Source organism: Puma concolor, chromosome A1, assembly GCF_028749965.1.
Source record: "Puma concolor isolate L17-30 chromosome A1, mPumCon1.1.hap2, whole genome shotgun sequence".
NCBI lineage: Eukaryota > Metazoa > Chordata > Mammalia > Carnivora > Felidae > Puma > Puma concolor.
This window is the reverse complement of record NC_141667.1, coordinates 82,581,407-82,602,855: the sequence shown is the minus strand read 5'-3', so window position 1 is coordinate 82,602,855 and position 21,449 is coordinate 82,581,407. Positions and strand designations below refer to the sequence as shown.

Here is a 21,449-nt window from a genome sequence, read left to right as displayed (position 1 = left end):
ATAAAAATATAAAAAGGCATACAGTGAAATGTTTTGCTCCATGCCCTGTTCCCTACTCACCTGGGTCCCATCCAATGTCCCACCACTGCAAGTTGCCCACTTTATTGGTTTCTTTTGTATCCTTCTCAAGTTTCTTTATGTAAATGCAGTTAGACATGCATATATAATCTTGGCTCCCATTCCTACCATTTTATACAGTTTTATTCTTTGCTTTTTTCATCTGATATATCTTAGATATATTTGTGTATCCATGTATAGAAAGCTTCCTTATTCCTTTTTACAGCTGTATTGTATATCATAATAAAAGAGAATACAGTCTCCTATTGATGGTCACTTGTTTTCTATATTTTACTGCAATGTAAGTGTATCTGTGGGATAAATTCTCAAAAAAAAAAGATGTATACAGATGGAATAGCTACTGCCAGTGTCCTTCATAGAGGAACAAAAATATTTGTATTGGTAAGAGATATTGTAAATGTCTAACAGCATTTTCCTTTAATCTGCAGGACCAGTATAATATTTCACACAGGAAGCCATCCCACTGACATTCCAGGAGGACATGAAATGATATTTTCAGATAGCTGATGCCTATATACCAGGAAGTTCCCAGCATTTTATAGGTATCAGCGTCTTAAAGCTCACAACATTCTGTGAGGTACTGTCACTGCCCTCATCTTAAAGACGAGGAGATTGATGTGGAGGTAAGCTGAGGGGCTTGCCTGATTTCTTCATTCAGTGGAAAGTAGTGGAGCTAGGATTCTAACTTATGTACACTTACCTAGGCTAAGACAGCTAAACCATAACTTCTCTAAAATTACTTTTAAAATAATAGTATAATGAAACTAATATTAGTATAATATCCTAAAATATTTTTTCTGAATGTCCTGTTTTGATGATAGCTTTCATTAATATGTAAATATTAATATATATAAAAATATATATAATATATAAATATAAAAAATATAAATATATAAATGATATAAAATAATTTATGATTTGTGTGTGTGTATGTGTGTGTGTGTGTGTGTGTGTGTGTGTGTGTGTATTTGTACCTATGGAAATCTGGTGAATTTCCACTTATAAACCTGAAGATGTATTAAGATATGTAAGAAATCGTTATCAACTGGACTCACTTTATTTATGTATGTATGTGTGTACTTATTTATTTATTTATTTAGTTTAGTTTATTTATTGTGAGAGTGCACATGCATGTGAGTGGGGGAGGGGCAAAGAGAGAGAGGGAGGAGAGAGAATTCCAAGCAGGCTCCATACTGTCAGCATAGGGCCCAATGCCCGATGTGGGCCTCAAACTCCTGAACCATGAGATCATGACCTGAGCCAAAATTAAGACACTTAACTGACTGAGCCACCCAGGGGCCCTGACCTGGACTCACTTTAAAAATTCAGTTATATGATTTCTGGTTTCAAGTCCCACGTTGAGCTCTGTGCTGATAGCTCAGAGCCTGGAATGTGCTTTGGATCCTGTGTCTCCCTCTCTCTTTGCCCCTGCCCCGCTCACACTCTGTCTCTATCCCTCAATAATAAATGTTAAAGAAAAATTAAAAAAATTCTGAAGTTATAATTATTGGTTGCATTTTTAGAAAATATGTTTTTTAAAATAGGTTTTGGAGGGGCGCCTGGGTGGCTTGGTCGGTTAAGCGTCCGACTTGGGCTCAGGTCATGATCTCACGGTCCATGAGTTCGAGCCCCACATCAGGCTCTGTGCTGACAGCTCAGAGCCTGGAGCCTGTTTCAGATTCTGTGTCTCCCTGTCTCTCTGCTCCTCCCCTGTTCATGCTGTGTCTCTCTCTGTCTCAAAAATAAATAAACGTTAAAAAAAAAATTAAAAAAAAAATAAATAAAATAGGTTTTGGAAAATGTGTAAAAGTGCCTGAAATCTAAGTAGATAACAAAGCTTTCCCACAATTAAAAATATCACCTCTAATATATATTCATTTAGTATTCATATCACTCCTGTGAATTATAGGTATTAATATTCTTATTTTACAGATGAAGAAACTGAAGCTTAGAGAAAAGGGTTGACTCAGTATGACCCAGATAGTGAGGATGATGATGGCACTGAGTAATACGTACTGAATATTTACTATATGCCAAGCACATTACTAGATCCACTTTACATGGACCTATTTAATCTTCACAAGAATTCTATGAGCAGTTACTCCTACATCTTTACAAATGATAAAATAGGATTTAAAGAAATTTAGAATCTTTCTCAAGGCCATATAGCTAGGAAGTGATAGTGTTGGGAATTTAATTCAGGTTAACTGTCAACTTGGCTAGGCTATAGGCCCCACTGTAATAGTGAAACGCTAGTGTAGGTGTTGCTGTGAAGGTATTTTATAGATGTGATTAAAGTCCATAATCAGATGACGTTAAGTAAGGAAGATTATCCTAGATAATTTACATGGGCCTAACTCACTCAGTTGTAAGGCCAGAAGAGCAAAGCTAAGCTTCCCTGAAGAAGAAATCCTGCCTGTGGACTGTGGCTTCAGCCGCCTGAGACTTCCAGCCTGCCCTCCCTGGTGGTCTGTCCGGTGGATTGCAGACTTGCCTAGCCATTCGCCAGCTTTTTGCAATAAATCTTTTAATATGAATTTCCTACCAGTTGTCTTTCTCTGGTTGAACCCTGATACATTTGTCTAAGTCCAAAGCTCAAAGGCTTGCCAGAATGCAATACTCATTCTTTGTATATAACAAATTAGAAATTTGAAACTAAGTCAGGAGCTCTATGCTGCATATGCATCTGAACCGCACATTACACTTCTCATACTCTGTCTCGTATTGTGAGCTTTATATTTTTTACCCTCCAACTTGATAAGCATTTTGAAGGCAGACACCAGGTTTTACTTATTTTTTCTTGTACTATGTAACATGCACACAGGACCCACATCTTGGTTGTCAAAATGGTATCTGTCATAACTGCATGAAGCTATGTCATTCACCTTCCTGCTTTTGTACTCTCTCAAGTTTGGGAGCCACCATTATTTCCTTTTTTTTTTTTTAATGTTTATTTATTATTGAGAGACAGAGTGCATGAGCATGGGAGGGGCAGAGAGAGGAGGAGAACAGAATCTAAAGGAGGCTCCAGGTTCTGAGCTGTCAGCGCATAGCCTGACGTGAGGCTCAAACCCATAAACTGTGAAATCGTGACCTGAGCCGAAGTGGGACACTTAACCGACTAAGCTACCCAGTGCCCTGCAGCCACCGTTATTTCTAAGTTTTCTTTTACCTTTCTATTTTAATTCTTAACTTAGGGAGCTTAGAATTTTAGTCAGTATTGTTGTCCCCTGTGTTATCAATTATTAGAGATTTTCCTGGGTGATTTAAAACCTTAGTGGGAGAAAGGGAGAAACACTCTGTCAGAGTGTTGGTGGTGATTTCATTTAACTGTTTTACTTCTGCTGCAGTCCTTCCAGGTCTGGGCTTCTGAAAAATATTGACAAGTAAAATTCAGAACCGTTCAATTCCCCAATGAGTACAGTTGGAATAAAAGGAACATGTTCCTTACTATAGATAAGCCCTGATTCTAAGGTCAAAATGTTATCTTATGGGTTGATTAAGTGATCGGTCCAAAAGACACATATCTGTTTTTCTCTTTCTCTATTTGTATTTTGTTTCTTAAGTAAGATATCTCTTTAACATTTTCTCATGTCATTTAATCTCAAAGTACATGATACATCCTTTACTAAGAGAAGAGTCTTCCTCAGACCTTTTTATAACTTGGCAGGCAGATTTTCAGTTGTAATAAATTACAGTTTAACTTTTATATACTATGATGACATTTCTTTCATAGTTCTTAAATATATGATTCATATTTAAAACAATTAGTAGTTATGTTACATTTGTTATTAGTATCATAAATCAATAAATCTTTGTTTTGGGGCACCAGTGTATGTCTGTTGCCATTGTAAAGACTAAGAAAACAAGATATAAAAATAGTAGGTCCTCTCTAAGCATTTACTTCAGTCATAATCAGAATTAAGACTAGAACTTAAATTTTTTGACGTTAGAGACTGAGAAATTTTTTTTAGATGGATCACAGACTATGTGAGCAAAGCCACAAAAGGTGGAATATGTCTCACTTTCCTAAGGTTGCAAAAATTTATATTAAAATTTAGAAAGCATAGATTCATTTTATATGGAAAGTAAAACCACATGCATCTTATTTTGAGAAATCCTAAGGCCAATATAAAAGCTGAGATAGTTATTTAAATTTACTCCAGGTGATTTAGCTGCTGGTACCATGTTGTGTTGCTTACTTTGTCCTGTTTTCCTGTGGAAAACATAGGTATCTATCTACATAATCCCCTTGCTATTCCTTCTTTTCCTCTGAAAGAATTTTGTAAGGAATAATTTCGTACATTGAAGTCATGCAGGAAATATGTAAACATCCAACATGCTTTTGCAAATCTGTAAAGTATAAAGTTGAACACATTGAACTTTTCCCAATATAGGCTACTAAGGAAAATATGCAGAAAAACTATTTTGCAGTATAAACCAGGAAAGCCCAATGCAAACAATCAAAAGAACAAAGTAGGAATCAGACCTCATTTGTTTTCTTCCAAGTATAAATTACTTGGTTAGATTAAATAGCATAGACATGGTGCCAGGGATGTCAGTGGTTATTATTGTTGAACATACAATTCTGTTTTAATTCTGTTTTCTTTTTTGTCTTCCTTCCTTTCTTTTCTTCTCTTCTCTTCCCTTCCCTTCCCTTCCCTTCCCTTCCTTTCCCTTCTCTTCCCTTCCCTTCCCTTCCCTTCCCTTCCCTTCCCTTCCCTTCCCTTCCCTTCTCTTTTCTTTTCTTTTCTTTTCTTTTCTTTTCTTTTCTTTTCTTTTCTTTTCTTTTCTTTTCTTTTCTTTTCTTTTCTTTTCTTTTCTTTCAGAGTGTGTGTGTGTGTATGAACAGGGAAAGGCAGAGAACCCCAAGCGGGTTTCGATTCCATGATCCTGAGATCATGACCTGAGCCAAATCAAGAGTCAGACACTCGACTAACAGCCACTCTGGCGTCTCACAATTCTGTTCTTAAAGCAGTTCTATTTGTACAATTCCTTAGGCAATGCAAAAGGGTCATTAAGTAAATAAAAATGACTGTTCTGCATTGCTCCCATTGGTATTAAACATATGTGTTAATCCCATGACTCGTACAAAAGGCAAGTTTGCCTTGAAACTATATAATTTCCCCAACGTGGCAACATTTAAGCAAGATGTTAAAAAACACTTCTGCAAGGGGAGCACAAAACTCTTTAAAGGATGTCCTCCCCTAATCACTCTCTCTGAATCTTGAGTGACAAAATGACTGAAAAAATTGGAATGGAATCATTGTAGCAGCAAAATCCTGAAGAAGGGAAAAAGTCATTAGTTTCTGCTATTTGCACCCCTTGAACTGTCTGACTCCTGATCTTCTCCAAGGCTTCTGGGGCTATTCCATACCCAGAAATTTATTTTCTACTGTAGTCCATTTCTATTGCTTATCACTAAAAAACTTCTACATAATAAACTTTTGTGCTTTATGTTTTACAGTGGCCCTTAACCTAAATAGACATTTTAAATGCTAGTTTTTTAAATATATTGAATAAGAAGATACATTTTTTTAGAATAGAACTTTAATGATTTTGAGTAAAGACAATTTCTAAAATAGACTGCCATTTATTGAGCATGTGTGTGTGTGTATAGTTATTTTAAAATATATATGTATAAAATTTTGTTATTACAATGACTTAGTGAGTAAGCTTACTATCCCTGTTTTGTATATGAAGAAACTGAAGCCTAATGTTGGTTAATTTGGCCACATACCTGGAAAGTGGTGGGGGTAATATTTATAAACAGATCTGGTTGATTTAACCATTATTAGAAATGATATTGTTTCCAATATCAGAAATAATATTATTTTTTAGATTCACTTCTAAGCCAGTACCTGCTTGGAAATTAGGTATATCCTCTTTTTCATTAGGGCACTGAGAACAAAGCAGAATAAATGTTAATAAAAATAAGCGGCAGACTTAGAATACATCTCCAAAGTGACAATGGTTATAAATATCAGTCCTCTAGTCTGGTGCCATTGCTACATTTTTTTCACATTCTGTTTTCAAAAGAGAGATACTTAATGTGGTTAATCTAGATAATACTAAGGTTAGTCATAAGTTTATATTTAAAATTTTGCGATGTAGGTTTTAACTGAATTAGAATTTTAGGGGGTGCCTGTATGGCTCAGTTAGTTAGGTGACTGATTTCGGCTCAGGTGATGATTTCATGGAGTTAGAGTTGGAGCTCTGAGTCAGGCTCTGTGCTGACAGCTCAGAGCCTGGAGTCTGCTTCAGATTCTGTGTCTCCCTCTCTCTGCTCCTCCGCTGCTCACACTCTGTCTCTCTTTCTCAAAAATAAATAAATAGGGGTGCCTGGGTGGCGCAGTCGGTTAAGCGTCCGACTTCAGCCAGGTCACGATCTCGCGCTCCGTGAGTTCGAGCCCCGCGTCGGCTCTGGGCTGATGGCTCAGAGCCTGGAGCCTGTTTCCGATTCTGTGTCTCCCTCTCTCTCTGCCCCTCCCCCGTTCATGCTCTGTCTCTCTCTGTCCCAAAAATAAATAAATGTTGAAACAAAAAAAAATTAAAAAAAAAAATAATAAATAAATAAAAATATTAAAAAAATGTTTTAAAAGACATTTTAATGTTTCATCACAGAGTTCATCACACTCTTTTAAAAAAATGAAAAAGAAAGGGGGGGTTGGCGCCTGGGTGGCTCAGTTGGTTAAACTTCCTGGAGCCTGCTTTGGATTCTGTGTGTGTGTCTCTCTCTCTCAATAAATAAACATTAAAAAAAAAATAGAATTTCATTTCCTATTCTGTTATAATCTAGTATTTTTTTTTCCTGTTTCTTTATATAAACTGTCACAAATCTAGGATGTATATCATCTAATACAGAGCAGGGGAGTAGTGAGATTGCTCAACTAAGAATAATTTTTTTTAAATGTTTTTTAATTTATTTTTTGATGATTATTTTTGATGTTTTTAAACTTTTTTTTTATAAGAGAGAACATAAGTGGGGAAGCGGCAGAGAAAGGGGGACAGAGGATCTGAAGCCAGTTCTGTGGTGACAGGCTGACATCATTGAGCCTGATGTGGAGCTCGAGATCACAGACCATGAGATCATGGTCTGAGCTGAAGTTGGATGCTTGACTGAGCCTCCCAGGTGCCCCTCAACTAAGAATCATTAACTTTAGTATCATAGAAGGAATGGAGACAGCTTGGTCAGTATAACTGCATGCTTTCATAAATTTCTAAACACTTTATGATGAAAAATTTGTAGACATGATGAAACTTTTTCTACATGAAAGAATAGTTAAAACAAATTATAGATGCCTCTCAGTATTTAGGATTCTAATAGAATCCAGGAAACAAGATTTGTGCCTAAAGAGCATCCTTGTTCAGTTGTTTCAAGCTGGTATTATTTAAAGAACTTTGTTGGTCAGCGTTTTCCATTTTTCACACTTCAATTTGTTTTTAAAGTTTGTGCAAAGTTTTCTAGGAAATGTTACTTCATCTTAAAAGAATTACTGACTTTCAATTACTTTGAATGATCTAATTAAGTATAATTATACCAGGACGTCTAAACCTAAACACTGTTGAAATGAAATGCCTAAATGTGTGTAATATTGTCAAAGATTATGGATTCATATAACAAGAAAAATCTTATTTCTATTGTAAAATTTATTTGTGAAAAAAATTGAGGCAGAATCGTGAGACCTTGCTTGCAGTTCCAATAAAACTACATACTTAACATGGGGGGGGGGGAAGTATAGAAAAGGCATCTAAGTACAGTGGTCCCCATGTATACATAGCCAAGCATGGGGGACCGCTATGTTTTGGTTTTCTTCAGGAAACCTCCCAAGTTTAAGGGTGGTTCTTAGAACCATGCTTGTCCAACATGAACAGGCTTATCTATTCATGACTCCTTCTCTTAATTCACAAAATATAACTTCATTTGGAGGGAATAGGGCTTGAATAAGGCCCTCTGTGAGTCTGGGTTCTTCAGAGAAACAGAACCAATATGTATTATATATATTACATATAATATATACATATACTCACATACATACATACATACATACATACATACATACATACATACATAAATATATATACAAAGAGCTTTCTTTTAAGACACTGGCTTGGGACACTGTGGGACTTGACAAGTGTAAAATCTGTGGGGCAGGCAGGTCCAGAGGCTGGAAATTCAGTCTTGAGGCAAAATTCCTTCTTTTCTAGGAAACCTCAGTTTTTGCTCCCAAGGCCTTCACTTGATCGATGACTCCCATTCACATTATTGAGTGTAATCTCCTTTACTTAAAGTCAATTGATTGTAGATATTAACCACATCTACAAAAATACTTCCACAGCAACACCTAGATTAGTGTTTGATTAAATAACTGGGTACTATAGTGTAGCAAAGCTGACACATAAACCAATCATCCCTCAGTCTCTATGTGGCAGCCTTGCTGGTGGAAGGAAGTCTCTGGAAAATTTTCAGACATAGCCCAACCTGCCCAAGGGTGGCTGGGAAAGGAGGTAGGACAGGTGTCACCTGTTGCCCCTTCTTCCCTCAAGACCACTGCCACACTACTTTCCCAGTGATTGTGCAGTTGTGTTGGTGGAGCAGAGGGGAAGCTGTGCTCTAGATAAGCTAGGAAATGATGGTTTAATCATTTCTGGGAAACGTGGGTGTAAGAGGTCAAGATCTAGGTGATTTTAGTATGATTCTTGAGAAATAACTCTTGTGGCGTTAGAGTGAAGGGCATCATTTTTTGGTGAAAATGGTAGCCTTGGTTTCACTTTGCTGATGAAAGTCTAAATAAGGTTTTACTTTGAAATGCCACTTATGGAAGCTGTTTGGGCCTCTCCTCTATCTTGGCAGAAAATTGTAATATCCAATAATAAGTTAACACTCTTAGACTAGTAGCTAGGCTCAAGACTAGTGAGGAACTTGGGGTTTCCAGATCTTTCTTGTTTTCAGAACCTCTGAAATATGTTTTCTTCTTATGGCTGCCTTATGCTAAAAAACCTGTTAACGGGGACACAGAGAACAGGAACAGTAATGGAAAGATAGATCCTGGATAAGCATAAAATTATTCACTATTTAAAAGTCTTGAAGGTATAATCCAAAATATGGGTCAAGGAAAATTTTAAGGGCATAGCAATGTTATGAGATAATCTTAAATAGTCCTGTTTTGTACAACAGGCCAGTTAAATAATGAAGGGTGGAAATAAGAAATAAGATTTATGCAATATGATAAGGAGGTAAATTTTGTTTCCAACTTTACCTATTGCTAAAATTGTCCATGCTCTGTGGCCATGCTTAAGATTTTTACATGGATAGCTAATACAATCCTGTAGATAGCACTTTCCTGTCTTTACCAATGAGAAAATGTAACATAAACCTACTAATGAAATTGTTACAAAATAAACACAGACTTTCCTTTATTTCAGACTAATTTCAGCCAAGAAATGAAATGTGTAACAAAAGCCACAGAGTTACTATCATCTAATGCAGGCAAAGCATTTACTAAAACCATAATCCTCCAAATTGTCACAAACTGAATATTCTGCAGAAAGATTTGTAGTATTTGCCCCAAGTGACTTTTTAGCCATCTCTACCTCTAGAATACCACCAAAGTTTATTTTATTATTTTTAACGAAAAGACTTCAATTTACCCATGTTGTGTCAGGAGCAGCACTTAGCAAGTTCAGTCATTTTTTAAAAATTTACCTGTGGTTAAAAAGTAACCAAAAAACAAATAATCCAAAGGTGGGAGCTGGGGGAGGAGAAAGAAAAGCATACTTACACGATGCTTTGTAAAGGCAAAAGGTTAAAAACATTTCTGCACTTGAAAATAATTGAAAATTTTTAATAATGCTTCACTTGCCAGTTGAAGCTGAGTAGGAGCAATGTGGCAGTGCTGTTTAGAATCCCTGGGGATTGGACGCGATTTCCCTTAGGTCTCCTTGTTTGGCTCCTGTCAACCACAAAGAAAAGTGCTTTGTTTGCTCCAAAGAGAATTTATACAGAATCTCAGCAGAAACATCTGCTGTTTTACAGCAGATAAAACTACTGAGGTATGTCTTTTACAGCTGTGAGCAAGATAATAGACATTTATTAGGACCTCTACTTCTACTTTATTACCTGATAAAAATAGATGAATTAGGCTCCCTACTTATAACATATTGCCTTGACTAAAAACAGATTGCTCTCTTGTGTGAAGTAACGACCTCAAAGCACATTTTAGCATTGTCTTAATAAGAGTAGGAAAAAAAAAATGTGTATTTCCCCCTTTTGTTTCTAAGTCCACAGAGTCAGGGTGTCCATTGCTCACTTTCTCAGAACTTGATGGTATACTTTTTTTGCCAGGATAATCTCATTGATTCCAAATGGAGGCCAGGCTTTCTGGCATGGTTAAATGTCCTATTCCAGGTCATATTTTTGCTAATTTATGTCTTGACACATTAAAATTTTTTTAGCTGCTCCTGAATCTCACTTAGTAAAGCTTCTGATTGAGCCAAAGAACTAGTACTTGATCATGTGAGTGAGTGTAATTAGTCTGATGCTTTTTCACATTTCCCCCAGCTGAGCTGAGTTTAATAAAATCTTTCTTTGTTTATGGGACACTTTGGGTGGAAAGTTCAGTTGTTTGAGACTGATCCAGCCAGAGCCCCCAGGCCATGGATACTCAGAAACTCATGAAAATGAGGTGCCCTGTTTGATGGTCTCCAACTTGACTTGTCGTTTCTGATTAATTTTGCCATTGGTTAAAACAGATGAAGACTCAAATGAGAGAAAAAAAAAAATTATCTCCTGAAAAACTTTCACTGCTGATTCAACTTAACAGTTATTTTGTGTGTTGTGATGACAATGTCTATTATAGTCCAGTTTTGCTGTATTTTCTTTTAAAATACAAGGAAAATTGTGGAAAGAGGCAGAGACCAGATATCCTGCAAATGTGGGTGGGAAAGCTGAAGAGGCAGGAAACGAAATTAAGGTTGGTTCCATGTCCACCAGTTACTGGGAGTAATGGGAAAATGTAGAGAGACACTTCATCATCATTTGTTGGTTCTTCTAGTTTTTCAAGTTCTCAGCAGAACCAGGATGAAAGTTATTCTATAATAAACAAATGATTTCATGGTGATGGAGTTAAACCTTACAAAAAAGGAGTCAAGAAACTTTCTGGAAATATTTGTGTTTCCTGGGCTGCTTAGTGTCCAGGTAAAACTGAATGCTAAGGGTAAATCCTGAACTACTTCAAAATAATGTGATCACATTAGAAAATGTACTTCCTAATTCCCATGTCAGTCAGTGTTCAAAATAATTGATTTTGAGAAAATACACCTATTGCTAAAATTGCCCATGCTCTGTGGCCACACTTAATATTTTGCTAAACCAGTGAAAATATTTCTAAGATTGCTGTAATAATGCACATGCCCCCCATGAAGCCGGTCTTTTCAGTACACTATTTTCCACAATTTTGGGGAGATTTCCCTGGAGCACAGTGCTCAAGTATAAACACATGATATGAAATCATATCAGGAGGGCAAATGAAGTTTTCAGTCTTTTCAAACATAAAAATAAATTAAGGGGATTTGAATTAGCCAGAGAGGTCTAGGAGCTTTCCCAAGAAAGCGCTATTAAGCTGAGATCTAAAAGGCAAATAAATTTTTTTAGCCACATGATTGACCGAGGTCTAAAAGCAAGGAAGCAAACAGAGTGTGAGATGCAGCTGAATGGCTAGCAATTAATTAAATTGTGTGTGTCTTCTTTGTGCAAAACATGGCCTAAGCTCTGGGGATATAATGGCCAATCAAAATACACTCTGACACGGTCCTCATGTTAGTACTCCTCTATTGAGGGAGACAAACACTAGTCAAATTGCAGAAGTTAGTGTAGAATCGTCACTCTTAAATAGACCAAGATGCTAGGGGAACAAAGACAGAGGAAATTTGAACTAATTGTGGCTGCCAAGGAAGACCCTTCTATGGAAGTTAGAAATGAGCATCCATCTAAGTAAGAGTTAAATAGTGAAAGAGAGGAGAGCACAGTGTTTCAGGCAGCATGTATAAACGTTTGAGTGTTCATCCTTCCTACAGAGACTTCTGCTCTCCTCACGAGTAGTGTAGCACAACATGTGAGAGTCTGAACTTTTTCAGTTGAAATTCTAAATAAATTCAGTGGCTGAGAATAAATTATTCAGCCAGGGTCTTAAACTGGGCTGTGGTGGGGGTAGGGGTTTTTGATGTACACTGAGGCAGTGGACTAACAAAGAAGTAGAAGCAATATGGAATACTTAGGTCTGGGAAAAAGAGGCTCTGAGCCCTGTGCTTCTGACAGCTCTCAAGTCACAAATATACATAACACAGAAGCAATTTTTTTTAAAACCATAGGCTCTTCTGTCACTAAACATTTGTGCTTGTAGACTAACACTCATCATGCTACAGGGAAATGCTTTCCCACATCTTTTAACTACCTCCTGGAAATAAAAAGCAATTACATCTGAATGCTGTGACGTAGCGTGCGTTATGCTACCTCCAACATGAGAAAAAGAGAATCCTTCAGAGTCCAGGGAGGATTGGAACGGCAGAGACACTTAAATAAGAGAAAAGACAAATTAATTAACTTGTCAAATCCTTCTTCTCATAACATGAATGCATTAGGTATCTGCATAATGAAGTTTTATGTCCCACTAGTGCTGAACATCCATTTTCTTGCTTCTCTCCATATAAAGCACTTTATTGTTCTGGACTTACTCCAGATATGCTCAATATTTGCAATTATTGCATATGATGGCTGATGAGTATTTTGCAATATTAAACAGTTCACATTGCTCTCTCATACTTGTGTGCATCGATGTCTAGGTATATTATGCTTAAAGTGTGACAACAATTCTTTTTTTTTTTTTTACTTTATTTTTTATTTTTTAAAATTTACATCCAAGTTAGTTAGCATATAGTGAAACAATGATTTCAGGAGTAGATTCCTTAATGCCCCTTACCATTTAGCCCATCCCCCCTCCAGCAACCCTCAGTTTGTTCTCCATATTTATGAGTCTCTTGGGTTTTGTCCCCCTCCCTGTTTTTATATTATTTTTTCCCTTCCTTATGTTCATCTGTTTTGTCTCCTAAAGTCCTCATATGAGTGAAGTCATATGATTTTTGTCTTTCTCTGACTAATTTCACTTAGCATAATACCCTCCAGTTCCATCCACGCAGTTGCAAATGGCAAGATTTCATTATTTTTGATTGCCGAGTAATACTCCATTGTGTGTGTGTGTATATATATATATATATATATATATATATATATATATATATATACCACGTCTTCTTTATCCATTCATCCATCGATGGACATTTGGGCTCTTTCCATACTACTTTGGCTATTGTTGATAGTGCTGCTATCAACATGGGGGTGCGTGTGTCTCTTCGAAACAGCACACCTGTATCCCTTGGATAAATGCCTAGTAGTGCAATTGCTGGGTCGTAGGGTAGTTCTATTTTTAGATTTTTGAGGAACCTCCATACTGTTTTCCAGAGTGGCTGCACCAACTTGCATTGCCACCAACAGTGCAAAAGAGATCCTCTTTCTGCGCATCCTTGCCAACATCTGTTGTTGCCTGCGTTGTTAATGTTAGCCATTCTGACAGGTGTAAGGTGGTATCTCATTGTGGTTTTGATTTGTATTTCCCTGATGATGAGTGATGTGGAGCATTTTTTCATGTATCGATTGGCCATCTGGATGTTTTCCTTGGAGAAGTGTCTATTCATGTTTTTAGCCCATTTCTTCACTGGATTATTTGTTTTTTAGGTGTTGAGTATGATAAGTTCTTTATAGATTTTAGATACTAACCCTTTATCTGGTATGTCATTTGCAAATATCTTCTCCCATTCTGTCGGTTGCCTTTCAGTTTTGCTGATTGTTTCCTTCACTGTGCAGAAGCTTTTTATTTTGATGAGGTCCCAGTAGTTCATTTTTGCTTTTGTTTCCCTTGCCTCCAGAGACATGTTGAGTAAGAAGTTGCTGCGGCCAAGATCAAAGAGGTTTTTGTCTGCTGTCTCCTCAAGGATTTTGATGGCTTCCTGTTTAACATTGAGGTCTTTCATCCATTTTGAGTTTATTTTTGTGGATGGTGTAAGAAAGTGGTCCAGGTTCATTCTTCTGCATGTTGCTGTCCAGTTTTCCCAGCACCACTTGCTGAAGAGACTGTCTTTATTCCATTGGATATTCTTTCCAGCTTTGTCCAAGATTAGTTGGCCATGGGTTTGTGGGTCCATTTCTGGGTTCTCGATTCTGTTCCATTGATGTGAGTGTCTGTTCTTGTGCCAGTACCATACTGTCTTGATGATTACAGCTTTGTAGTGTAGTTTGAAGTCTGGGATTGTGATGCCTCCTGCTTTGGTTTTCTTTTTCAAGATTGCTTTGGCTATTTGGAGTCTTTTCTGGCTCCATACAAATTTTAGGATTATTTGTTTTAGCTCTGTGAAGAATGCTGGTGTTACTTTGATAGGGATTGCATTGAATATGTAGACTGCTTTGGGTAGTATCGACATTTTAACAATATTTATTCTTCCTATCCAGGAGCATGGAATCTTTTTCCATTTCTTTGTGGTGTCATATCAATTCTTAGACGTTGGCAACTAGATGGATATTGAAAGCTAGAAATGCAGAGTTTTATTTTTATAAAAATGTTTAATGAGCATATTTAAATTTTCAAAAATTAAAATAAAATTGAGCATTTAATTTTGCTTTATAATTTGATATTCATCAGTTTATATGTTACCTTTTAACTTTAATACTTTTATATATTTTAGAAGAAAAATAACTTAGCACATGAAAAGTTTTCCATTTTCTGCATTTTAAATTTACATTTTTGATTAAAATCTATTTAAATTTTATACCCTTTATACAACACATTTTACTTTTTAATCCTTTAGATTCTTGAGAATGAGGGCCAGTGAAAAATAGAGAATTATGATAGAAATGAGGAATTCAAAAGTAGAGATCAGAAAAGCAAAAAAGCTGTAAAGAAAAAAAAGAAATACAGAATTTTCAAAGTGAAGGTCTACTTAGGTTAAAAATAAAAATACGGGAACAATTAGAGTGAACAGACTTTTGTTGAGCATGACCCTAATAAAATTTGCAAACAAGAGATTACAATTTCTTATTTAATGGAGATTTATTTAACTACTGATCAAAACAATGCAAATTAACAAGAACATTATTCTCATCAACCCACAACGTAAATAGGTCAGATAAAAACCTCTCTCAACTTTACATTCTTTATTAAATGAAGATTTAATTTTTAATTAAAACAATGAGAATGAAAATGTTGATCTATTTTTTATCATTTTAATAACCTGGAAAAAACATAAGCATCTCTGGCCTGCCAATTAGAAGATGGAGAAACGTCGGGGCGCCTGGGTGGCGCAGTCGGTTAAGCGTCCGACTTCAGCCAGGTCACGATCTCGCGGTCCGTGAGTTCGAGCCCCGCGTCAGGCTCTGCGCTGATGGCTCAGAGCCTGGAGCCTGTTTCCGATTCTGTGTCTCCCTCTCTCTCTGCCCCTCCCCCGTTCATGCTCTGTCTGTCTCTCTCTGTCCTAAAAATAAAATAAAAAAACGTTAAAAAAAAAAATTAAAAAAAAAAAAAAAAAGAAGATGGAGAAACGAATGGTCTTGAAATTATCAAACAGAGGAAGAATACTCCAAGCATCTGACAGGATGATGATCTTGGAAATGGCAATGCCATGTCCTTCTGAAATTATTGCTAGTAAAACACATTCAGGTTCAAATTAATGATTGGAATTTTACACTTCATGAACATGGCACAATTTCTAATATTTTGTTTTACTCCAAAATTCTTTCAAGTAGGAGAGTGTAGAAACTGGCTTTTATATTCTCTGCTTAGAAACCATTTTTTTTTTTCTATCATTGTTCACATGTTTCACAGCCAATCTTCATGATAGACTTCAGCCAATGAATGCATTTGTGACAGGAAACACTTAAATTCTCAGTAAAATACCATGAAATGTCCTTTGCACACAAAAAGTACAGATGTAATTACCAGAAGTGAAAAAAAGATTGTCAAACAGCAAATAATCGATAATATGCCACAAACAAAAACAAATGTCAAACTAGTACACGGGCATAATGTTCTTTAAAGAATAATGTCACATATTCAATCTTCAGCTACGTTTAATGATACCTTTCATGGCACAACAGCACAATATTTATAGAACTTAATGGCAAATATGTAGGATGTGTAGAAATGATCTTGAAATTTGAAGAAAGAATGACCAAAAATTTAAGATAGGTAAAAAAATAATGAAACAAGATTGTCTGGTAGGGAGAATTAAAAAACAAATGCATAAAGAAACAAAATGCAGAAGCACACCTGTAAATATAGAGAACAAACTGTGAGGGGGAGAGGTCGGGGAATGGGCAAATGGGTGAAAGGGAGTGGGAGATACAGGCTGCCAGTTATGGATGAATAAGTCACAGGAATAAGGGGTACAACATAGAGAATATAGTCAATAATATTGTAATAGTGTTGTATGATGACATATGATAGCTACACTTGTGGTGAGCATAGCATAATGTATAGGGAAGTTGAATCACTATGTTGTATGCCTGAAACTAATGTTACATTGTGTTTCAATTCTACTCAAAGGAAAAAAAAAAAGGATAAGAAAAGAATATTATCAAGGGGAAAACTGTGATAGTGGTGCTAACATGGTTGATAACAACAAAGATGATTTTGGTGAAAAATTCATGATTCTTTATGCAATTTACAGTACATAGTTTGACTCTGTTACTGAGAGAGATTGCTTCAATATTGCTAATGTTATTGACATTTTGGGGAATAGCTTAAACGTTATATACGGTATCTTCAGGATCTGTCCAAAGGTGGAACATATTGAAAAAAAACATCAAATTTGATGTAGTACACATGGATTAACAATGTTTACTTGCTATTAATATTAGCAATGGCTTAGAAGAAACATCTAACTTTGGCTACTTCGCTTTTGAAAAGATTAAAAAACTCTTAAAATTTAAAGAAAATTTTTATAAATAGAAACTGCAAGTGCAATATGCAACAAAAGCAACAATTTGAAAAAATATAAGAAAATTGAAGAAATAAAAATGTTCACAGAACTAAAAGGAGAAAATTCACATACACAAAAAAATCCCCAGACTAATTTCTGTAAATGCTATTTTCTGGCTAATAGAGACCAAATAACAATTTGAACAAATTGAGCAATGTACTGCTGTCTTCAGTTTAAAAAATTTTTTTTTAAATGTTTATTTATTTTTGAGACAGAGAGAGAGAGAGAGAGAGAGAATGGGGGTGGGGCAGAGAGAGAGGGGGAGACACAGAATCTGAAGCAAGCTCCAGGGTCTGAGCTGTCAGCATAGAGCCCAATGCGGGGCTTGAACCCATAAGCTGTGAGATCATGACCTGAGCTGAAGTCGGATGCTCAACCGACTGAGCCATCCAGGCGCCCCTGTTTTCAGTTTTTTTAATATTCCAGAATTGGAAAATGTAAAAGCAGAAGAATTAGGAAAACTGATATGAATCTAGATACTGTCTTAAGAGATCCTGAGAGATCTTGGTGTGATAGCAACCTATACGATGAAATTCAAATACCGTACTTGATAATATTGTTTTGAAATGAAAATGTTTCAAAAGTACATCTATTACAATATTTGAGCTTGAAATGTGAAATAAGTGTTCAATTCTGAATTGAGTACTGTTTTAAAAATTGTATTGACAATTCCATTTGTCACTATCTCAGTAGAGCCAAGTTTTTCCAAATGGAATTAATAAAAAGTATGTAATAATTTTGACCCAAGAAAGGTTTTCTAGTTTGGCATTTCCTGTCAGTAGAACTCAAATTATGTGAAAAATCTTGATTTTAACAACATTATTAGTAATCTTGATGGGCCAAAGGCAAGAAAATATATTTTATAGAATAAATATATAATAATTTGAGTTACAGATGTCTTTATTGCTCATCCAAATATTACTCAGGTGTAATAATAATTAAGTTCAGTAGTCTTGTTACTTTGCTGACTTTTAGCTATATAAAACCTGTAGCTTTGCCCATAGTTAAAAAATTTTGTTGTTATGAGTTGTTAAGATAGGAAGAGAAGACCTGTTTTAACTAACAGTTTTGTTAACCTGATTTATAAATTTTATATATGGCCCTTCACTTGTATTCTTGCCCCAGTCTTAAAAATCTTAGAGGTATATTTGGGTGAACTGCTTCTCTCACATATATAAAATATTCTAGATGGAGGGCAATGGACCTGCCTATTGGACAGTAGCCTGGAGCCCATGGTCAGCCTCATTTGGTTAATCATTGGTAGGATAGGATTGTGGACAGCCTGGTGTTAGGCCATAAGGATGGACGGCAAACAATATATTTTTTTCATTTTTATTTATTTTTGAGACAGGGAGAGACAGAGCATGAATAGGGGAGGGTCAGAGAGAGGGAGACACAGAATCTGAAACAGGCTCCATGCTCTGAACTGTCAGCACAGAGCCCGACGCGGGGCTCAAACTCATGGACCACGAGGTCATGACCTGAGCCGAAGTCGGCCACTTAACTGACTGAGCCACCCAGGTGCCCTGACAGCAAACAATATTAATTGCTACCCCATGAAAGATTTAGAGCAGGTTGGAAAGAACTTAAGAATGCCAGATGCCTGGGTATGAGGATAAGGGGAAGGAGGTTACTTTTAAGTAGTTAGTACTCTTTTCCAACTCTTCTCCCTTTCGTGTTCCACCCCAGTTCTGGGATTTGCCACACTAAAGACAAGTCCCTAAGAGCAAGATAATTATTCATTGGGTTTTTTTCTAATGCTTACAAAAGCCTCTTGTGTACTTAATCTAGCCCATCTGAGTTTCCTTATTTGATAATTTTGAGTGAGAGTTTTAACTTATTATACCATATAGCTTTAATGGTTAGGAGATAAAAATAATTATAAAATGCTTGGTAAAAATAAAGGCAAAATGAATGTGCCATGATAATATATGCCATCCCTATAATACATTGAAAAGCTATTTATCATGCTGTTATGATCTATTTGCCATATTTGTGCTTGGTTGGTGATTACTTTCTTGGCAATATTTTTATATGAATGATCAAAAATTATCAGAGTTAAATGAACTTTCTTCAGATCTAATTACAATTATAGGCTTCTTTTCCTAGAGCATGACCAAAAAGAGAAAAAAAAAAAAAGAAAAGGAAAGGAAAAAGGAAAAAAATCTACCTTGGACAGAGAAAAATGAATTTCCATGTATTTTCAGAGTTTGACATAGCACTGAACTGGATTTACAAAACAACTTCTCCTACCCTTGGCAGATTATTTAATTTTTCGGTCATGATGGTTCAAATATCAAGTTCATGTATCAGTGTTCCTTTATTTGTTAGTTGAAGTGACCTTGCCCTGATAGTTTCATTCTACTTTCACTACCAGACCTTGATAAAACAAAAAGTTAACAGTGTTTGGAAAGTATAACAAAAATCTTAATATATATTGTATGTATACATACACACACACACGTTATTTTATTTTTTTATTTTTACTTATTTACTTTATATATATATATATATATATATATATATATATATATATATATAAATGTTTCTATTTATTTTTGAGAGAGACAGAGAAAGGGAGAGACAGTGTGCAAGTGGAGGATGGGCAGAGAGAGAGGGAGACACAGAATCTGAAGCAGGCTCCAGGCTCTGAGCTGTCAGCACAGATCTCCACACTGGGCTTGAACTCACTGAACTCACTATGAGATCGTGACCTGAGCTGAAGTTAGGCCTTCAACCTACTGAACCACCCAGGTGACCCTATTTATTTAATTTTTAAAAATTGAAACAAAAATCTTGCTTTCCTTCCCTAAGGTGCGATGGTATATGTCACTGTAGATCACGATAGAGGCAAATACCTACTCTGTTTTGTTTTTTTTTTTTCTGTCCATATAATAGAAACCTGTGCTAGTTATATACTGATGTGTAACAGATTACTTCAACAGTTAGTTGGTTAAAACAACAAACACATATTATCTCACAGTTTCTGTGAGTCAGGAATTTGGGAGCAGATTAGCTGGGGGGCACTGACTCAGGGTGTCTCATGAAATTGCAATCAAGAAATCAGCTAGAACTGCAGTCATCTGAGGGCTTGACTGGTGCTAAAGGAACTGCTTCTGAGATGGCCGTTCCCATGACTGGTGGCAATTATCACTGTGTAGGTCTCTCCATAGGGCTGCTCAATCAAGTATCCTTACCACATGGTAGCTAGTTTCTCCCAGGGTGAGTGACTTAGTTTTTGGTCACACATCATTATGTTTTTTTGTATTTTATTGGTCATACAGACCAATCCTGATACGATGTGGGAGGAAGAATATCAGAGCATGAATACCAAGAGGCAGGGTCACTGGAGGCCAGCTTGGAGACTAGCTACCACAAACAGTGTTGTATTCAGAGCACTCAGCAACTTGGGTAGAAGCCAGAATATCCCCAGGAAAAATTTTGTCATCTGTGTCCTTCTGGAATGTTCCTTAATTTTTGAGACATGTATTGGCTACCATTGAGGCAATGGTAAAAAAAAAAAAAAGTTGAGGGGCGCCTGGGTGGCGCAGTCGGTTAAGCGTCCGACTTCAGCCAGGTCACGATCTCGCGGTCCGTGAGTTCGAGCCCCGCGTCGGCTCTGGGCTGATGGCTCAGAGCCTGGAGCCTGTTTCCGATTCTGTGTCTCCCTCTCTCTCTGCCCCTCCCCCGTTCATGCTCTGTCTCTCTCTGTCCCAAATATAAATAAACGTTGAAAAAAAAAATTAAAAAAAAAAAAAAAAAGTTGAATGTGGCAGCCAGAAATGGCAATTCAAATTCTAGCTCTTGACTCTACCTTTGGAAGAGGTTGATCTAAATCTATCTCAGTTTAAAATGGAGGAACTAATGCACATCTGTCTATGTTTAGTAGATTGTGTGCAAGATAAAAGCCTTAGTTCTAAGTATAGTGTCAGGCATATGAGAGCTAAACAAATGCTACTTTTTTTGCTCTTTGCCTTCAAGATACTCTAAAGCAGAATTTCCCAAGCATTGTCCTATGAAATACCACTTTTCATCTTCTCATCCTTCCAAAGGGTGGGAAACACTTGGGGAAACACTTCTCTAAAAGAGGATTTCTTTAAAATAGCTATTAGAAAGGACATATAATAAGGTGCTGAGAATCTAATTATAATGACTGGTCCCTAAGAGAACTGTGTCAACACAGGCATGAGAATGTATTTGACAGTCTTCCTAAACTTTCCTGATCCTAAGAGCAGAGATTCAGACCTAGATGTGAATGCCCAAGGGATGGGGCTGGGAATCTGGAG

General features: G+C 36.4%; 1 long non-coding RNA gene across 4 annotated transcripts in view; it reads left to right on the top strand.

The window, feature by feature from the left end:
• LOC147584263 (uncharacterized) overlaps nucleotides 1–21,449 on the top strand; it is a 170,553-nt gene that overhangs the window by 48,989 nt on the left and 100,115 nt on the right. For 2 of the 4 annotated variants that reach the window (XR_015246604.1, XR_015246511.1), the window contains exons 4-5: nucleotides 507–701; nucleotides 7,050–7,268. This is a non-coding gene — a long non-coding RNA (uncharacterized LOC147584263). The remainder of the gene's footprint in view (nucleotides 1–506; nucleotides 702–7,049; nucleotides 7,269–21,449) is intronic. The other 2 variants (XR_015246540.1, XR_015246559.1) reach the window with 1 other exon arrangement.